The 20,058-nt window shown below is 36.4% G+C and overlaps 1 non-coding gene across 1 annotated transcript; it reads right to left on the reverse strand.

Annotated features, from left to right (window-relative positions):
• Positions 1 to 15,818: 15,818 nt before the first annotated feature.
• Positions 15,819 to 15,938, reverse strand: LOC142457616 (small nucleolar RNA SNORA61). The gene has a single exon (XR_012786318.1). It is a non-coding gene; the product is annotated as a small nucleolar RNA SNORA61 (small nucleolar RNA).
• Positions 15,939 to 20,058: the final 4,120 nt, after the last annotated feature.

A 20,058-nucleotide genomic window follows, 5' to 3' on the forward strand; every position in this document is an offset into this window, starting at 1 on the left:
AAACACAACCCATTGATATGCCTACAAAAGACATATGTCAAGCTTGCACACAAAAGTGGGCTGAGAATCAAGGCTGGAGAAAAATAAACAAAGCAAATGATGATTGCAAAAATGCAGAGGTCGCAATCCTAATCTCTGACAAAAGTGATCTCTAGGTGCAAGCCATAACAAGAGATAAGAAGGGCACTATAAAATGCTTAAGGGAACAGTAGACCAAGAAACAGTGAGCATAATATATATATGAGCCTAATGAAAGACCTGCAAAATTCATAAATCAAATGCTCCAAAAGATGAAAAAAATCACAAGCTCAACAACCATAGTATGTGATTTTAATATAACACTCTCAGATAAAGGTAGATACAAGAAAAAAAGATTAAGAAGGAAGTTACAGAACTAAACTCTACAATTATGCAATTTGACCTATTAGACATTTTTAGATCTCTTCACCCAAACACACACACATAATTACATTCTTCTTAAATCCACATGACACTTACTCAAAAAGAGACTACATGCTGGGGCACAAGCTGAGACTGGGTAAAATCAAGCACATGGAGATTGCTCAGACAACTCTCTCAGACCACTGTGCCATAAGCCTGGAAATCAACCAAAAGACAAGAAAACAAGGGCAAACAATTGGAGGATGGATAATTCTCTACTGCAAAATGCTTGGGCACTGACCTAATTAGAGATGAAATTAGGCAGTTTTTTTTTTTTAAGACCAATGAGAATACTATGAACTAAAACCTTTGGGGCAAAGTAAAGGCAGTTATCAGAGGAAGTTTGATAGCAGTAAATGCACACATGATAAAGGAAGAGAGACTTACAATTGACATGCGGTCACAAAACCTCCAACAATTAGCATAGCGTGAATAGGACAATCCTATCACTGACAAAGGAAAAGAAATAATAATAATCATGGCTAAGATTCTAGTGCCTGGAAAAGAAGAAAACTATTCAAAAAACCAATGCAGGTAAAAGCTGGTTCATTGAAAGGATTAATAGAATCCATAGACCTTTGGGAAACCTAACCAATGAAAGGAAGGAACAAATTTCAATAGCTAGGATGAGGGATGAATCAGGCAACATTACCACAGACCTTAATGAAATTAAAAGGGCTAATTACACAGTACTATGATTGACTGAACACAAGTGAATTCTACAACTTGGAAGACATGGACAAATACTTGGATAAATAATCCCTCCCTACATAAGCCCAGGGAACTTGTTGAGAAAACCCAATAGACCCAATAGCAATAGAATAAATAAACAAGGTTACCAAGAGATTGCCAGCCAAAACTATTCATGAGACCAGATGGCTTCACAGGAGAATTTTACGAAGCATTCAGAGAAGAACTGCCACCGATCTTACACAAAAATACTGCGACTCCAGAACTCTTTGTACGAAGCTAGAGTAATACTGATACATAAAGTGGACCACCATCCCACAAGAATTGAAAAGTACAGACCAATATCACTAATGAACATAGGTGCAATAATCTTTAACAAAATCTTGGCCAATAGAATTCAAAAGTATATAAGAAGAATAGTCACCATGACCAAGTGGGATTTAATCCAGGGATGCAGAGATGGTTCAGCATCGAAAGTCTATCATCATTATTTACCACATGGACATTAAAAAGGTTAATAACCACAAGATAATGTCAATAGATGCAAAAAAACAAAAATATTTAACAACATCCAAATCCCATTCCTGTTTGAGATATTCAAAATGATAGCAACGAAAGGAAAATTCTTCAATATAATGTAAGCTATATATGAAAAACCAACAGCCAATGTGGTAGGCAATGTTAGAGTAAAGTGGAAAATAATCCCTGTGAAAATGGGACAACGCAAAAATGCCCATTGTCCCCACTTTTATGTGACATTGTACTTGAGGTCCCAGCTAACAACATAGGCGAAGGAAAGATATCAAAGACAAACTCCTGGGAAAAGAAGAGGTGAAAATATCATTATTTGCATATATGATTTTATATATAGAAACCTCAAAAGCTCTACAACAGGAGTCCTAGAAGTGCTCACGGAATATGGCACAGTGGCAGGATACAAGATTTGCAATTAGAAATCTATCAGACCGCTATATATATTGGACAAGACCGCGGAAGAGATCAGAAAGGAATTACCCTTCATAATAGCCAAGAACACATTGAAATATCTAGGGCTCTACCTAACCAAAGAAACAAAAGGTTTGTATGTGAAAAACTACAGAATATCATTATAAGACACCAAGTGTGACCTCCACAGATGGAAGAAAATCCCATGCTCATGGATCAGAAGAGTTAATATAGTAAAGAGGACAGTCCTGCCCAAGGTATTATATAAGTTTAATGCTTTCCCAATACAAATACCAATGTCTTTCTTTAAAAATTTATAAAACTGACTATCATCTTCATAATGAGAGGGAAGAAGTCCAGAATTAGCAGAGAACTCCTTAAGAAGGACAAAGTTGAAGGGGTTGATTGACCTGACTTTAGCACATATTATACAGCCACAGTGATCAAAACAGTTGGTACTGGTATAATGACAGTTATTCAAACCAATGGAAAAGAACTGAAAACCAGAAATGAAATCATCAGCATACAGAAAATTGGTCTTTGATAAGAGCCCAAAAAATATCAACTGGGAAGCATATATCCATTTCAACAAGTGGTGCTGAAAAAAATGGATATCTACCATCAAGAAAACGAAGCAAGACCCTTACCATACGTCACGAACAAGAATAAAATCAAGGTATGTCACAGACTTTGAGGGAAAACTCCAAACTTTTAGGTCCATTAATTAGCAAATTGAGATAAACCCCAAGTATTTGGCGCAGAGAAGACATAGGCTATTAGATATGGGGAGGAACCCAAGCACAGAGGAAACACAAATTAAGAAGTGGGATACACTGAAAATAAAACACCCGTGTACATCAAAAGAATTTGCCAGGAGAATACCGTACATACTCAAGGATAAGCTGAATTTTTCAGCACATTTTTAATGCAGTTTTTGTGGTAGAATTAGGTGCCTGGGCTGAAGTTCGGGCCAGCTTATACTCGAGTATATACCGTAATAAGAGAACCCAAATACTAGGAAAACATCTTTAGCAAAAATCTACAATACTTTGCTAGCCTACAATAAGAAAAAATAAATTGCTGATTGAGGATGTTGACAAAAGACCTGAGAAGAAGTTTTATAAGGTTGGAAATCCGAATAGACATTCAGCATATGAGAAAATGTTCCCAATCATTTTCCATTATGGAAATGCAAATTGAAACAACCATGAGACATCCCCTAACACCCTCAAAGATAGCCCAATTCAAAACAATAGAACTCAACAAGTGTGGTGAGATAGAAACTCCCATGTGGTCCTGGTGGACCTGGAGGTATGGGTAGCCATTATGGAAATCAATTTGGCGATACCTAAAATAAATGGAAATTGAGCTACCGTATTACCTAGCTATGCCCCTACTGGGCATATACCCAGAAGAGGTAAGAAACAGATGACAGTCAGCCATCTCTCCTCCAATGTTTATTGTGGTGCAGTTCTCAATCACAGAGCTGGAAACAACCTAAATTTCCATCACTAGACAAATGGATTAAAAACTCTGATACATGCATTAAATGGAGTAATAAACATCCCTATAAAGCAGTGATGAATGCACGAAGCACATCATCACATCGGAAGATTTGGAGGAAATCTGAAATAAGCCAAGCACAAAAGGACAAGTACAACAGGAGTCTGGTGATGTAACCTTAAAAGGCACAAAGGACATAGGAGAAAAGCCACTAGATGCGTAAATTCCTGGGGTGAGGCCCAGGCACGCTGGTGGGAGTCAGAGCTAACCCAGGGATGCATATGGCAGCCAACTAAAAACAAGGTGGGGGGGGGGGGGAAGCACATGGAGAGTGGGGGAACATGGCACTAACTTATCCATGGGGAGAGTATTGTTCATGTCTCCACAGGAAAGGGAGAGGCGGATCATTCCTCAACCTGGTACACCAAGTCTTGAGGACAACATACAGACATGAACCAGTGAAATGAAAGAGTGGTCTGTGGAGGTGGCCCTGAACCCAACTACATTGACGCTCTCCCCAGAAGATTGAACTACTCAGGACAGTACTGAATATAGACTCCGGAGAGAGTGGTGGGTCTGCCCAGATCATAGGGAAACAAACTAAGAGGGAAAGAAATTGGGCCACGTCATGGCCCACCAAGCCCCCAGGACGGTACATCTGTTATGAGCACCCAAGGCAAGAAGAGGACTGTAGGGCCACCCCACCACAAGACACAATGTAGCCTCAATGACCCACAGCATTGCAGGGAACAGCACTGGAGACACCGTGTGGGAATTAGGCCTGGTCTGACAACCCCCTCCCCACCCACTGGGGAAAAACATGAAGAGAGCGCAACAGAATAGGAAGTGTAAATCAAAGAGTACAGAATTCTGTGAAGATGATTAGACTGATGGAGATACCATCTTAATATGCACATATAACTTGATGTAAGCTATACAAAAATGCATTTACATTTTGATATTGTTGTTATTAAAAGTCTCTATTGTTTTATAGGAATACACTTTGACTAACCCATGGTCTATTTTGGCAATGTGTGACAACCTGAGCAGCTTGCACAGTGGTTACTTTGATACATGTCTATTGAATATATGAAAATATGCATTATACATATACTATGTTCATCTTTGAAAATTATCCAAATCATGTAACATGTGTCACAGAATGTATTGTGTAAGCTGAACAATGCATACCTGTATACACACACACACATACACACACACACACGACAGGCCTTCAAAAACTTTGTGGACAAATTTTAGTATTTAATTGTGTTTTTTTTTTTTTACCTTTTAAACCCCAGCCCCTTGAGCAGGTGTGTTTTATGTAGAAAACCCATTACCATGGAGATGATTCCTATTCATATGTAATCCTAGGTAGTTTCTCTGAGATTCTAAATTTTTTGTGGTTGTTGATTTTTTTATTAATGCTCTTCCTTCCTAAAAGTTATAGGTTACACCTCTTTTCTAGTGTCCTTAATTATCATATAAGGAATTTAATTAACTAAATTTTGCAACTTAAAATCTTTACATGTCTACACGATCAATTATAAAGCAACTTCTAATGAGATTCTAAATTTTTATACATGCAAAATCCTCATTTTATTCCTGCCGAACGGGTGGTGGATTTGAACTACTGACCTTGTATCAGCAGCCTAATATATAGCTCACTTCACCAGGGTTCCTTAGATATGCATTTATACATATATTCAATTTTGTACTTGGTCTTCAATGCACCGTTTGTACAACATGGCCTTGTTCACAGAATGGAAGGCCACTTTATTATTAGCATTCTATTTCACCACTTGGATACTGAAGCGAAACTTTAAGCCTTTAAGGCTTTCAACTTCGAAATGATTTTTATCTGCCTTCGTAAAATTTCTCTTAACAGATTGGATTATTTAAATGTTCAAAAATATGGTATAGTGAAAGGCATAAATAAGAATATTCATTAATACAGAGAGGCAATTTGGGCATTTCTATAACTAATTGTAAACATGATTTTTATTGTGATCTTAGTCTACAAGCGTGTCCATCATCAGTCACTTTTGATCACTGCGTGTGCATCCAAATATTCTAAGAACAATACTCTGATATCGCAACATGCCATCTATTTCCTTATCTAATCCTAATTCTGCTAAGCTATTTTGATTTTATGTTGAAAACAACATACCCCACAAAAGTTCATATCTATTTAGCTTCACTGAAGATCCACTATTAACTATAATATCTCTTTAAAACTCTGGAGTCAAACTATTTTCCACCCTTGAGAGACCCTAGCAATAAGCTCTCTAAATGGAGATAATGAAAAAATGTTCATAGAAGAAGAATAGAAAAAATGCTTCTCACAAACCTTAACAAATTTAAACACAACATATAAATTGCTCTTATTGTCTTTATAATTTTAACATAAATAAATATTAGCTCAAGGTAAGGCTTGCTATCCTTCTGTCTGAGAAAGCATTCCTATGAGATTGGTGATATGCATTTTGACACAACTAAAGTTAAAGTTTTGGTATGAGAACTGTTTTCTCCTGTTGACTAACCTAATTGATGAACTCAGTTAACTGCCTAGTTCAGATACAGTGTTCCAAATAAAAGATTCTGGGCTATATCTTATGCTCACAATTTCCAAAATGTCTTCATTTTGGTTATGCAAATATGCATTCCCATTTTCCTGAATAATAATGTGCATTGACATAACCTACCTTTTTCTTATGTTCTGGATAAGGATGAACTATTGCCCATGGGCCATCAAATAATAGATTTTAAAGCCTATCGATCATAGAAGGTATGTTCAAAAGATGAAGATTGATTTGCTATTCTGAGCTTTGAAATAATATTGTGAGAGCTAAGTATAATTAACATTAACGATTCAACAATTTTCTTTTCAAATATGCATCAATAAAATATTAGTAGGCTGTGGATCAACATGGAAGAAGGAATCCATCTGATTGTGCTTCTCCTATGGCATGCCATGGTGGGCAAAGGGCCTGTGGCAGTGTACAATGGATGAAAGCAAAACGTTTCAAAAGAAAAGGAACAAAACAAATAGAGGGAAAGACCTGTGGGCTGATATGATGAAACATTCATTACTTTGTGGGAAAGCAGCCAAAGACATTGATATTTGAATACACCATGCTGAATTCAAAGAGAATGGGTAGAAGTTCATATGCAATTCTCCATGGGAAGACGTGGGAAATAGGGCACTGCAAGAGAATATTTTGATTGAGGTACTTAATGGCAATTCCAACAGACTAATTATAAATTAAGGTACTAAAAATGCATGTGATTTCAATTCAGAGGCAACAGCTGAATTTTTATTTCTAGATGCAATATTTGGCTACTCATCATCATAGTGTGATTGGGACAATATAACTTTATTGCATAAGTGATTTGTGCCAACAATGTGAAAACTGAATTTCATAGACTGCTTATATGCAAAATGGAATGTGTTCAAGAAAACAGACTCTCTCATCTCTTTGGAATTTACAAACAGATCACATAAAACTAATGTTTTTTTTCCCCTTTTTTCTTTTGCAAAAGTGGCATTAGTAGAGAACATTATTCTCCACAAAATAAACATTTTAATCATATATTACATTCAATTTCAGCTTTCTTTATTGAGGAGTTCAAAGAATAGTGTGACTATGAATCACATCTAGCGGACAGCAGAAATAAATGTTCTCAAAGTTTAACTTTTCAATCATCTAATAATTTTAACTTGTCGTTTATCTCTCATATGAAACATGCAGATTTACTATATAAACTATATTTGATGTATACCAATTGATGTACACCAATTCACACTTTTACTGTATGCAATTTCGATAACTACAGTATAAAATACCTCCGTGTGTGGGAGTGCCAATGTGAGGCTTGGAGATGGAGTTAGCCTGTCTCAAAAGTAGTTGGTGGTTTTTCCTTCAGGACAGAGAGAATGGCAACGGATACTTTTATTTCCTTTTTAAACAAAACAAAAAATAAATTGAGCTTCATGTGCAAGTATTTTTAAAAATCTTATTTTGGCTTTTCTTCTTCAGTACCACTGTTCTACTTTTTCCTGGCTTATAGAAAGAAAAATACCTAAATTGAGATGATGTCATATCAGCTGTTATCTCAATAGAATATTGAGAAACATAAATCCTTCACTGTTTTTTTAACGTCTAAAAACAACAAAGGAAGCTTGAAATGGTCAGCTTATGTAGTTTACAGTAGTTTTTAAAATTCTTAAATAGCTAATCATAAAACAAATCTGTATAATGTAGTTAGTTGGATACGGAAATTATTTTTAATACAAAAAGCAATTATAATTAACAAAAGTATATTTTACAAGGAAGAAACTATAGTGAGTGCTGTAATAAATTGGTACTATACAAATCTAAGTAATGAGCTTTTACTTTAAAAGCACTGAAACTTCTATAACATTTAATTGTTTAGTTGTTAGTAAACATGTTTTTTTTAATTATATAATAAAAACCAAAAAACCTGTAAAATTTGGGGGAGGCTTTAAATTTATCTTTTCACAAAAATATTACAGATATTTTCCTATTGTGTGTGTGTGTGTTTCATTAGGCTAGCAAAACAAATTACTAAAGGCTGGTGGTTTAAAAAAAATAAAACAGAAATCTGCACTGTCAAAGTTCAGGAAGATGCTGTTGGCTATTAGGTGCAATAGAGTTAGGTTCAATCCAACAGAACAAAGCATTGCATTGCTAATGCCGTCCTCACAATTGCTCCTATGCTGGTGCCTATTGCAGCGACTGTGTTGTCAGTCCATCTTGTGGAAGGTCTTCCTTGTTTGCTGGCCCTCTACCTCTCAAGGTTGTCCATAGGCTGTTATGGTCCATATTCAAATTCCTTTCCACAGAAAATAAAATACAAATCAAGATCGTTTTGATATTCTCTGCCTTGAGCCAAGATCCAGCTGACATCCACCATGGTATGCTTTAGTCCAGGTATTCATCTGAATCTAAGCCTGCAGATTAGTGTCTTAATTTTCAAGCCAGAGAATCATGACTCAGCCAACTTGACAAACAATCATATTCTTCAATCACACTGACCTTCCCCAATTATTATTTTTTAAGTCAGCATTTCCAAAATTGTGTTGCCAAGATAAAGAGACTTGTGGAGATATCCGCTTATGTTTTGTTACAAATTTGATATATGATCTGACATGAAAAGAATTTTTACCATGACACAGAAAAGTTTAATTTTACTTGAAAGTGCCTTTAGGGAATTAGGCCAACAATGTTACTGAAAGGAAAAAAAAAACCAACCCAAAGACCAAACAAACACCCAAACAAGAAAACAACTGTCTGCGTGCATCCATTGGCCACAAGGAGATACTTCAACATTTGTTGAGAACAGTTCAGTGCATGTACAGACTAGAACACTCGCAGTAATAATGCTTTATCTCTTCTCAAACATTTCTTAATCAAAAGTTTGTTGCCTCTGAGAGATGTCTTGGTTCTTTCTGGCACTTGCTTCAAATGAAATAGCTATTGTCACACAAATCAGTTTCCGTAAGTAATATGTTCTTCCTTCTGGCCATTTTTACTTGTCTTTAGTTTTAAAATAGCAATTATTATGTGTCTTTGTACAGATTTGTTTATGGACTAGACAAGCATTGGACCAGTATTGCTAAGACTGAGTATCCCTAAGAATGATTGTACAAACCCACCACAGGGCCTTGAAAAAGGAGAAAGCTGTCTTTTCTTGTAAACATTCACAGTCTGAAAAGTCCCATATAGGGATCATGATGAATCACAGTTGGCTTGATGGCTGTGAGTTCAGTTACCGTATATACTCGAGTATAAACTGACCCAAATATCAGTCGAGGCACCTAATTTTACCACAAAACTGCATTAAAAGGTGCTGGAAAACTCGATTATACACAAGTATACACAGCCTATGAAGTATGTATAGGCTCTTGAGTATGATGGTTTACAATTTTCACCAAAATTGGGGAGATTATCTGCCATTATTTCTTTAAATATCTTTTAAACTTTCCTCCCTTTTTTATCTGTACATCTGTGACTCCAAAGACATAAATGCTTCCAATTGTGGCGTTATCCACAAGTCTCTAAGTGTATTTCTAAATCCATTTTCTCTCTGTGGTCTACCTTATACCAATTCTATTGATTCTTCATCAAGTTCACTGCTTCTCTCATTTCCTCACAAGAAGAAATTCATCCCACGAAGCAAGATTTTTATTTATGTTTTTGTAATTTTCAGTTGTATACTTTCAAAATGCTTATTTTGGTAAGAAGCCCTGGTGCCAGGTGAGTTTAATGTTCATGGACTGCATGAGAGAGATGACTCAGTCACTCTTTCAGGATGGAGAGCTTCAGATACTACCCTGTGCTACCTGTTTGAACCTGTCCTGTAGGCTTGCTCTGAGTAGAAATCGCCCCAATGGCACTTGTTTCTTTTCAGTTTGCTAGTTCTTTATTTGATTTTTTTGGTAACTTCACTGTTTCCACGCCCCCCTCAAATTACTCTATTTAAATATAGCTATTTCCAAATCATTTGTACATATTTCATGAAAAATATTATGATGATGGTTTTGAAGTCTTTATCAACTAATTCTAGTACTTGATACTCTTGGTGTTGGAATGAACTTATTGTCTTTTATAAATCCTTTTGATAATTGTATTGGTTCACTGTGTTATGGGTTATTATGTATTTGTATCCTGGATAGTTTTGTTGCTGTTAGGAGACTCTTTAGCTTAAGTAAATATTTTGTATGAGCATTTTATCTCTGTTTAGATATAGTATTCTTAAATTTATCTTCCAAAAAACAATTTAATTTTAGTGTTAATTTCTCTGCCGGGTTTTATTGGATTACATTTGTCTTTCACTGATTTCTGTTTGTGCTTTTGGAGAAGCGGGAGGGATTTACCTACATCCGCCCTCTAATCACTTCTAGATGGAAAATGGATTATCTAGCTTTTATTTCAGGCTTGAATAATTATCTTAGGGCTACACGTTGTTCTGAAATGAGATATCTGTTGTGCTGAACTCCTACTGTGTAGTTCCCAATGTCTTTTTGTTGAGAAGAGTCGCAGAAGTAGTTTTTAAGGAAAGTGCTTCTTTGGGCTGCATATTCTCAGCAACACTGCTGATGTATTCACATTATTAATGCTTCAGCCCTGCCTGATGTTGTTCATGAGATTTTCAATCAGACCGAAAGAGAAATAAGTCTCTTGTGCCATTTTCTATGGCTACCTTGGTGCAGGGAAAAACAGGCTTGAATTGCCTTACTCTGGCTTTATGTTCTATTACTATGTTGCTTTTCCAATTCTATAATCAGTTCACCTTCTTCTTCTACATTTCAAAATTCTTTATTTCTTATGTTATTTTCTTTGCTATTTTTTTAAAATACAGCAGGAAGGAATATCAGGAAATGAGTTTATAATGGCCCTGTCCATGCATACTAGTTCAGAATTGGGCTGCTAACCACAATGTCAGGGGATTGGAGCCACCAGCCAAATGCTCAGGAGAGGAATGAGCCTTTCTGCTCTGTAAAGATTTACAATCTCAAAGACTCTCGGGGGCAGTTCTAGCCTGTCCTAGAGGGTTTATATGAGTCAGCATTTACTCCATGACTGTGAAGCCTCAGGCGATGATTGATAATGGTTTATAATATAGAATGACTATAATATCTTGAAGGTGAACCAAAGACATATATAAATCTTAAACACATAAATTAATTTTGGTCCCAATCTAAGAAAAATGCTTTCTTATGACATGGCCCTGCTTGATGCTCACTCTAATGAAGAGATCACTGAAGATACGGATACTTCAGCAAAATGTGGTGAAGAAAGTATATGGTGCTCAGATATCAGAAGGAATAGTGTCTGGGGTCTGAAAGCCTTGCCTTCAAACAAGCAGCCTTCTAAGAGAGATGTTAAATAAGTCCACATGGAGGAAGTACACTAGCCAGTGAGATCCAAGGTTGTAAATACTAAAATCCAAATCTAAAGGAGGAAATGATAGAGCTTAAATTGTGAAAACCTGATGCAGAAGGCTATGGAAGAGAGGAGAATCCCAAAAGTGAATTGCAGGGTCCACTCTGTATTGACTCTGGTGATTCTCCTTTGATGATCGTTGAAGGATGTGCATAACCTTGTTATCAGGTAAAGAGCACTGTAAAGTCGGCTATGACAGGTCTAACTAGATTAAAATGCAATATTTTATCATTTGATCTCCTTTTGGACACATTTTAACGTTGTGTTAGTTTATAAAATAAAAAAAAGTGAAGGGGAAACACATGGATGAGGCCTCTAGAGAATACCCTCTGACCATGGATGTGAGTAGAGAGGTGAATGGCCTTGCTATCATTTTGTGCCTATAATCACTTTTCTACATATAAATATTTTTGGTAGAGTAGCAGGTCATTAATAGATATATGATTAAAATTTTCCACAATAATTGTAGCTATTAGGGGAAAAATACATATTTCAAAGAACCCGTTGCTAAATGTTAGTGTTAATTTCAAATTATTGGACACTGTAGGGCTTTGTGTAATACTCAAATAGTCAATAAATAGTAACTAAGGAGTTTTATTAGGATGGTATTATGTCCTATTTATCTACCTTTAAGTCACTGTTGTCATACAGTGCAAATGAACATAAATTTACCATTTACCATGTTCTTTTTGTTTGAATAAGAGATTCATTGAGTAGATGGCATTTTACTTTAATGAATTCCTTAACAAAAAAAAGTTTATCATTTCTTTCGATCTATTACCAGAAATCAGTGATGAATCAAACAATTCCATTATGCACAGTGGTAGTATTATAATCTGTTGTCAATTTGAGACTTAGGAATGAAAGGGTGGCATTTAGCTTGCCAGTCAGAGTATAGTCAATGAGGCCTCCATAGGGGCATAGCCTTCTCCTGAGGATTCTGGGAACTCTGATATTCCTCCCTGGAGGCAGGAAATATACTAATATACACACACTCTCTCTCTCTTTCTTTCTCTCTCTCAGTTTGCTCCCTGTAAGACATGCCTTTGGAGAAAACACATGGAGAAAAAGGACATATGGGGTAATGTTGGACTTACAGACTTCTTCTGAACTGGGCTGGGATGCTTAAGTACAATTACTCTTGTATATACAGTTTTATCTCACGCTGTGAGTGTGTATGAATTTGTTTCTCTAGTCCACCCAGACTAACGCTTGCATAAAAGTGATTATTGGCACAACATTAAGAAGGAAAAATATAACAAAACACTGAAATTAAACTAAAATATTTACTCTTCATTTTTCCATGCTATTTTAGAAAGCCAAACAGACTTCCATATGAAACTCACAACATATTCTTGTATCTTTCTTAAATAATCTCATTTCTCCAAATATACCCCCAGGGAAAAATTAGTTACATATGCAAACATATTGCTATGATTTTATTAATTATCAAAGAGACATGGCTACATGTGAGCTGCAAGATCTGACCTTCTCAATCATTAGCGGCTCATGAGAAAAGAAGGGTTTTCTACTCCTGTGAACAGCTGCAGTTTACAAACTCAAAGGGGCAGTTCTACTCTGTCCTATACAGTGGATATGGTTTGTTACTGATGCCATGCCAGTTAGTTGAGTTGTTATATATTGTTGCTTAAAACCTGAAGCAACTTGAAAGTCAATTGTTAAAAAAAACAAAACTACTTTCCAGCTAAGCAGTGCTAATACATCCATTCAACGAATTTGATTTCTTCTGTCTATGACAATAAATTACAATGAATGGCATTTTAAATATCTTTAATTTTAATCATGTCGATAAAGTCATACGTGAATAATCAGGAATGTACAATGTGTGAAATTTCCAAACATGAAATAGAATCTATGAAGATTGATATTTTAAGCATCAGTGAGGTGAAATCAACTGGCACTCGCTATTTTGAGTTGGACAATCCTATCGTTCACTATGCTGGGAGTGACAAATGCAGGAGGAGAGGCGTCAGGTTGTCCTGGCTGCATTTATTCTCAAAAATAACATTTCAAGATCTATCTTGAATACAAGGCTGTCTGTGATAAGGTGATATGTATATGGCTACAAGAAAGTACAGTTAACATAACTATTATTCAAATTTAGACATGCAATAGCTTTGTCATTGTAAATACCTTTTTCCACACCATAAACAGTGCCTGTATACATGCACCTCTCCAGATGGGGCACATGATGATAAAATTGACTACATCTGTGGGAAGACACAATGGAGATGCTCAAAATCGTTAACCAAAACAAGGCCAGGGACAGGCTACGGAACAGACTAGCAATTGTTCATGTTCACATTCAGGTTGAAGTTGAGGAAAATTAAAACCACATTCACAAGAAACAAATATGACCTCAAACATATCCCACATGTATTTTGAGAACATCTCAAGAACAGAGTTGACATGTTGAACACCAATGAAAGAAGATTGGTGAGTTGTGGGCTGGTATCATCTATAAGGAATACAGAAATAAATGAATGAAAGCTCATTGCCATTGAGTCAATGCTGACTCATGGAGACCATATAGGGCAGGGCAGAACTGCCCTTGTGGTTTTTGAGACTGTAGCTCTTTACTGTAGTTCGAAGGCCCTGTCTTTCTCCCACAGAGCTGCTGGTGGTTACAAACTGTTGATCTTCTGCCCAATGTGTAACCACTACACCACCAGAACAGGAATACCAATTCCCATGAAAAGAACTGACAACGTTGCTGCAACAATGACCTACAACATAACACAATGGTGAGGATGGCACAGGACTAGGCCCTGTCTAAGTTACATTGCTTTCTATGAGTTGAAACCCACGCAATAGCACCTAACAACAATATGAGAGCTTTTAAGCTTTCTCTTAATTGTTTTGGCTGTTTTGTTACATCATTGAATATTTGATAACTTCATATACAATTGAAACATTGTGATTAATGCAAATATTGCATGTTGTTGTTATTTGCTAGGATGTACCTCCCTCACTTGTGTTTTTCCATTTTAGCCTATTATTTGGCTGAAATTGAGACACGAGGACGAAAATTTACATTTTCTTCAAATATAACTGTGTTAGTCCAGGTAGACTAGAGAAACAAATCCATAGAAACACATACGCATATATGAGAGAGTTTTATATAAAAGGTAATTGTACATTAACAAATCATCCCAACCCAGTCCAGTCCAAGTCCATAAGCCTGATATTAACCCGTAGGTCTGATGCCAATCTATAAAGTCCTCTTCAGACTCACGAAGTACATGCAATGACACCAAATGCAGGACGATCATAGGTGTGGGTGGAAAGTTGTTGGATGCAGTGGCATTGTAAGCATCTCAGGGCTGGCAGGGTTCCCCTGTGGCTCCTCCAGTTCCAAGGGCTGCATCAGGGTACGTCCATGTGGCTTCTCCTCCAGGATTTCTCACAGGAAGTGAGCAGAGAGAGAGTGTCTCCCACCTCGAAAGAGGAAATACTGGAATTACCAAAATCCTTAGGGTAGGGCCATGCCTACACAGAAGCCTCATTGGCCATGACCAGATTGACGGAGTTGACTCCATCCCTCTCACTCTGATTCCTCTTAAGTCCCAAATTGACACCAGATTATGTAACTACCACAACAACCATGCATATAGTGGAGCTTACAGGGGGAAGAGTTATAAAAACCTCTTAGACATAAGCAAACACACGAAGGAATTAGTCATTGTGCCTCAAGGCTCACAATGACAGTGTCAAGGGCACTAAGATCAATTAGCACAACACAGTTCACAGAGACAATATTCTATATCTACTTTGCTGAGTAGTGACTAGGGTATTAGCAGCACATTAGTGTTAATCTATGATGCAATTATTGGTCTTTCCCAGTGCAGAGGAAAGAAGAATGAAGAATATTGAAGATACCAGGAAATCATTAGTCTAATGAAGTAATGGACCCCAGAAACATTATTGGTCTCCTTGACCCTGAGACCAGAAGAACTAGATGGTGCCTGCCACCTTAAGAACTGCTGAGAAAGTAAGCGCAGTAGAAGGTCCTGAAGAGGGTGGTGGTGGTGGTGGTGTAAATGTAGAAATGTGGAGCAAAACTCAAATAGTAATTAAAAAGATCAAGCTTACTGATTAATTGGACCGATGTGCACCTCTCAGTATCATGCCTCTTCAACACCACTCGAGTTAGAAAATGGACTCACTTTTCTATTTCCTTTGATGCTTTCTGTGTCATTAAATTTTTGCCTTCAGAATCCTGAAATATTGCACTTTTAGTCTTTCCCCCCCTGTCTGAAACTAGCCCAAGGTCCAAAAACACAGAGGGGCAGCTTCAATGTTTCTTTACCTCCTTTTACTATCACCCAGACCAGTGTTTTGATCTGTTGGGAAAGGGAACTGGAGGGTTACACTTTTAGTCTTAAGGTTTTTTTGTTTTTTTATAACTTTATTTTTACCCTAACCCTAACTCTAAGTCTTAAAGTCTTTAGTCAGTTCTAATAGCTTGAAAAATTCCATTATATCCTCCCCTTTTACAATTTGTTTTATTAGGGGCTCATACAACTCTTATCACAATCCATGTATACATCAATTGTCTAAAACACATATATACAGTCATTGCCCTCATCATTCTCAAAACAAATGCTCTCCACCTAAGCCCCTGGCCTCAGCTCCTCAATTTTACCCCTCCCTGCCTGCTCCCTCTTCCCTCATGAACCCTTGACAATTTATAAATTATTATTTTCTCATATCTTGCCCTGTCTGATGTCTCCGTTCACCTACTTTTCTGTTGCCAGTCCCCAGGCAGATGGTCACATGTAGATCCTTGTAATTTGTTCCTCTTTTCCAACCCACCCTCCCTCTACCCTCCTAGTATCGCCACTCATACCACTGGTCCTGGAGGGATCATCTGCCCTGGATTCCCTATGATTGCAGTTCCTAGCTGTACCAGTGTACATCCTCTGGCCTAGCCAGATTTGTAAGGTAGAATTGGGATCATGACAGTGGGGAAAGAGGAAGGATTTAGGAACTAGAGGAAAGTTGTATATTTCATCGTTGCTACGTAGAACCCTGACTGGCTCATTTCTTCCCTGATCACCTTCTGCATGGGGATGTCCAGTGGCCTCCAAATGGGCTTTTGGTCTCCACTCCACACTCATAACCACATTCACTATAAGGCTTTTTGTTCTGATGATGCCTGGTACTTGATCCCTTTGACACCTCGTTATCACACAGGCTGGTGTGCTTCTTCTACATGGGCTTTGTTGCTTCTGAGCTAGATGGTCACTTGTTTACCTTCAAGCCTTTAAGAACCCAGACGCTACATCTTTTGATAGCCGGTCACCATCAACTTTCTTCGCCACATTTACTTATGTATTCATTTGTCTTCAGTGATCGTATCATGAAGTTGAGCAAACAATGATATGATATTTTGTTCTTTGATGGCTGATAACTGATCCCTTCAACACCTCATGATCACATAGGCTGGTGTGCTTCTTCCATGTGGGCTTTGTTGCTTCTGAACTAGATGGCCACTTGTTTACCTTCAAGCCATTAAGACCCCAGATGCTATATCTTTTGATAACCGGACACCATCAGCTTTTTTCACAAAATTTTCTTGTTCATCTGCTTTGTCTTCAGCAGTGGAGTCGGAAAGGTGAGCATCATGGAATGCCAATTTAATAGTAGAAATTATTCTTGCCTTGAGGGAGTACTTGAATGGAGGCCCAAAGCCCTTCTGCTACCTTAATACTAAACCTATAAATATATCCACATAGATCTATTTCTCCACATATAAATACATTTGCATATGCACATGCCTTTATTTAGACCTCTATAAATGCCCCTTTCCTCCCAGCTCTTTCCTCTATTTCCTTTGACTTTCCTCTTGTCCCACTATAACTGTATTTCATTATGATAATTACCTGTGTCTTCTTAAGCCACTTTTTGAAATCTATTCAACTACTTTTTAATTGTTTCTGTTTGCTTCTGCTCGTCTGTGCTCAAGAGCAAGTTTTGGAGTTTCCTCTGAGATTCATTTTGGTCCTGGATTTTTCCTGTCTTTTTAATGGCTTGTTTTGTTTTCAAGTATGATGTTTTTGACATCATATCTTACAGCTCTTTTTATCTTTGGTCATTAGAATTCACTATGTCAAACTATATTGAAATAGTCTCTAAATTTAGATGGAATATTTTCAAGACTGTACTTTAGCTCTTAGGAAGTTGTTTAATATTCTTTATCTTGAACTTGAAACCAGATATGAGCAATCCATGGCCTATTGCTAAATTAGTCGCTGACTTTGCTCTAAATAATGGTATTGAAATTATACTTTGTTTTTGTTTTCTATGGAGTCATAAATGGAATAAGTCAAGGAAGTAAAATCAAACATATTTACATACATATCTTCCACCATTTGCCTATACAGTTTTTTAATATTTTCATGTTGCTATGATACTCAAAGAAATATCACTAACATTTCATAAACCTGCAAGAGTCAAACAGAGAATATAGGTTTCTTCAGAGTTCCTGAACTAAGAGAAACTAAGGAGAAATGCCTGACAGTCTAACTACTAAAAAACAGGCAAATGAAAACATTATTTTTCCAATAAATGTTATCTAATACAGTATTGGAAGAAGAGCTCCCTAGGTGAGAAGGCGCTCCAAATACACAGTGATCCCAGGAATGTATTGCTCCTATTAACAATCATTAGAGGATGCAGATGCTGGTATGGTTTTACTTTGTTGTACTGCTGTGAATTGAAGTTTCCTAAGTTGTAGCTTACCAGAAAAGCAAAACGAACCTCTTAAGAAAACATGCAGAATAAAAATCACATGTTCCAAATAAGTGTGTTGTGCAATTCCCTATATGAATATAAAAACATATGTAAAATACAATTTAAGAGGATTGAAATGAACGTTCTATAACACTTTTTAAGGACATGGCATACACAAAAAAATCAGAAAATCGGGCAGAATTACAAATAAGTAATTCAAGGACCAAGAATTTAAAAAAATAACTGGAGGAAGGATTCTTATGTTGTGAGGGGAAAAAAGTATTCTTGCAGTTTAAAATAACCACCAAAATATGAACAGAAGAGTTTAAAGTCATAATACAGAGGACATGTTTTCCAAAGGGAAGGAAATAGTGTTTGTAAAATATTAGGTTACTTAATTGCCAAGTAGCATATGTTCTGAGAGCATTGTTGTTATCACTGATGTTTAGTGAAGATTTTTTTCTGCCCAGATGAGTGATATTTTCAAAAGGTAGTTGAAATAGGAACAACAACATAAAAACAGAGTTGATGAAAGTAAAAATGTGAAGAAGGCAAATAATGACTACATTTGAAAGTGCAAAAGGCAGCAAAGAAGGAATTAAAAACTGATGATCTTATTTGCTGTATTAAAATAAGGGATGGAACTGATTAAATTGGTTAACAGAGGGATTTAGCGATCCTGTAGGATTAGTGAAAAATAAAACAGATTGAATTAGCATTTTCAGGTTCTTTCGTGATCTGATTGGAGTATCTATCAGTCAATTATGGAAAATTTACAGAATCTTTCACTCAATGCTCTTTAATTATAAATAGTAATATAATTATAATAGTTCTTATCTAAAATAATTAACAATATTTAAGATAACATATAGAGGAAATGAATAGAAGTTAGTATCAAATTTGTTTTGTTTTTTAGGATCTTTTTTTTAAATTTTAACAATTTATTAGGGGCTCATGCAATTTTTATCACAGTTCATACATATACATACATCAATTGTATAAAGCACATCTGTACACTCTTTGCCCTAATCATTTTTTTCTCCTCTTTTCTTTTTTTACATTTTATTAGGGACTCATACAACTCTTATCACCATCCATACATATACATACATCAATTGTATAAAGCACATCCATACATTCCCTGCCACAATCATTCTCAAGGCATTTGCTCTCCACTTAAGCCCCTTAATTTTCAATAACATTCTCTTTTGGGCTATATTCTCTTGTAGTATATTTATTTTAGAAATTACATTACTATTTGAATATAGTACCTTAGAGTCTTAGAGATATGTTACTGTAACTTTTCTTAAGTTTTATACTATTCATGGCTTCTATACTAAAGGACTCACTGCTTGTCTACCAATTTATTGTATTGTGGTGACATCTGTTTATCTGTGATGCTGGAAGCTAAGCTTCCTGTTTCAAATACCAATCAGGTCACCGATAGTAAACAGGTTTCAACAGAGCCAATGAACAGAAAATAGCCGGGCTACTTTTGAAATTAGTTACTGAAAATCATAAAACAGAACCAAAACATTATCTTCTATAGTGTCAGAGATAAATCCCACAACATGAAAATTATTCTCATAATCCAACTAGGGAAAAGCTGCCTCTTTCTAATGGTTTGGCTTCAGCAAGGTTTTCAGGACTGTCATTTCTGAGGTAAGGTAGCACAAAATAAGGGCCAAAAATTCCACTTTCAATATCTACTAATTATAGAATGTCAAACTTCTCATTAGGAAAATTGCAAGTT

This window comes from Tenrec ecaudatus, chromosome 9 (genome assembly GCF_050624435.1).
Source record: "Tenrec ecaudatus isolate mTenEca1 chromosome 9, mTenEca1.hap1, whole genome shotgun sequence".
Taxonomy (NCBI): domain Eukaryota; kingdom Metazoa; phylum Chordata; class Mammalia; order Afrosoricida; family Tenrecidae; genus Tenrec; species Tenrec ecaudatus.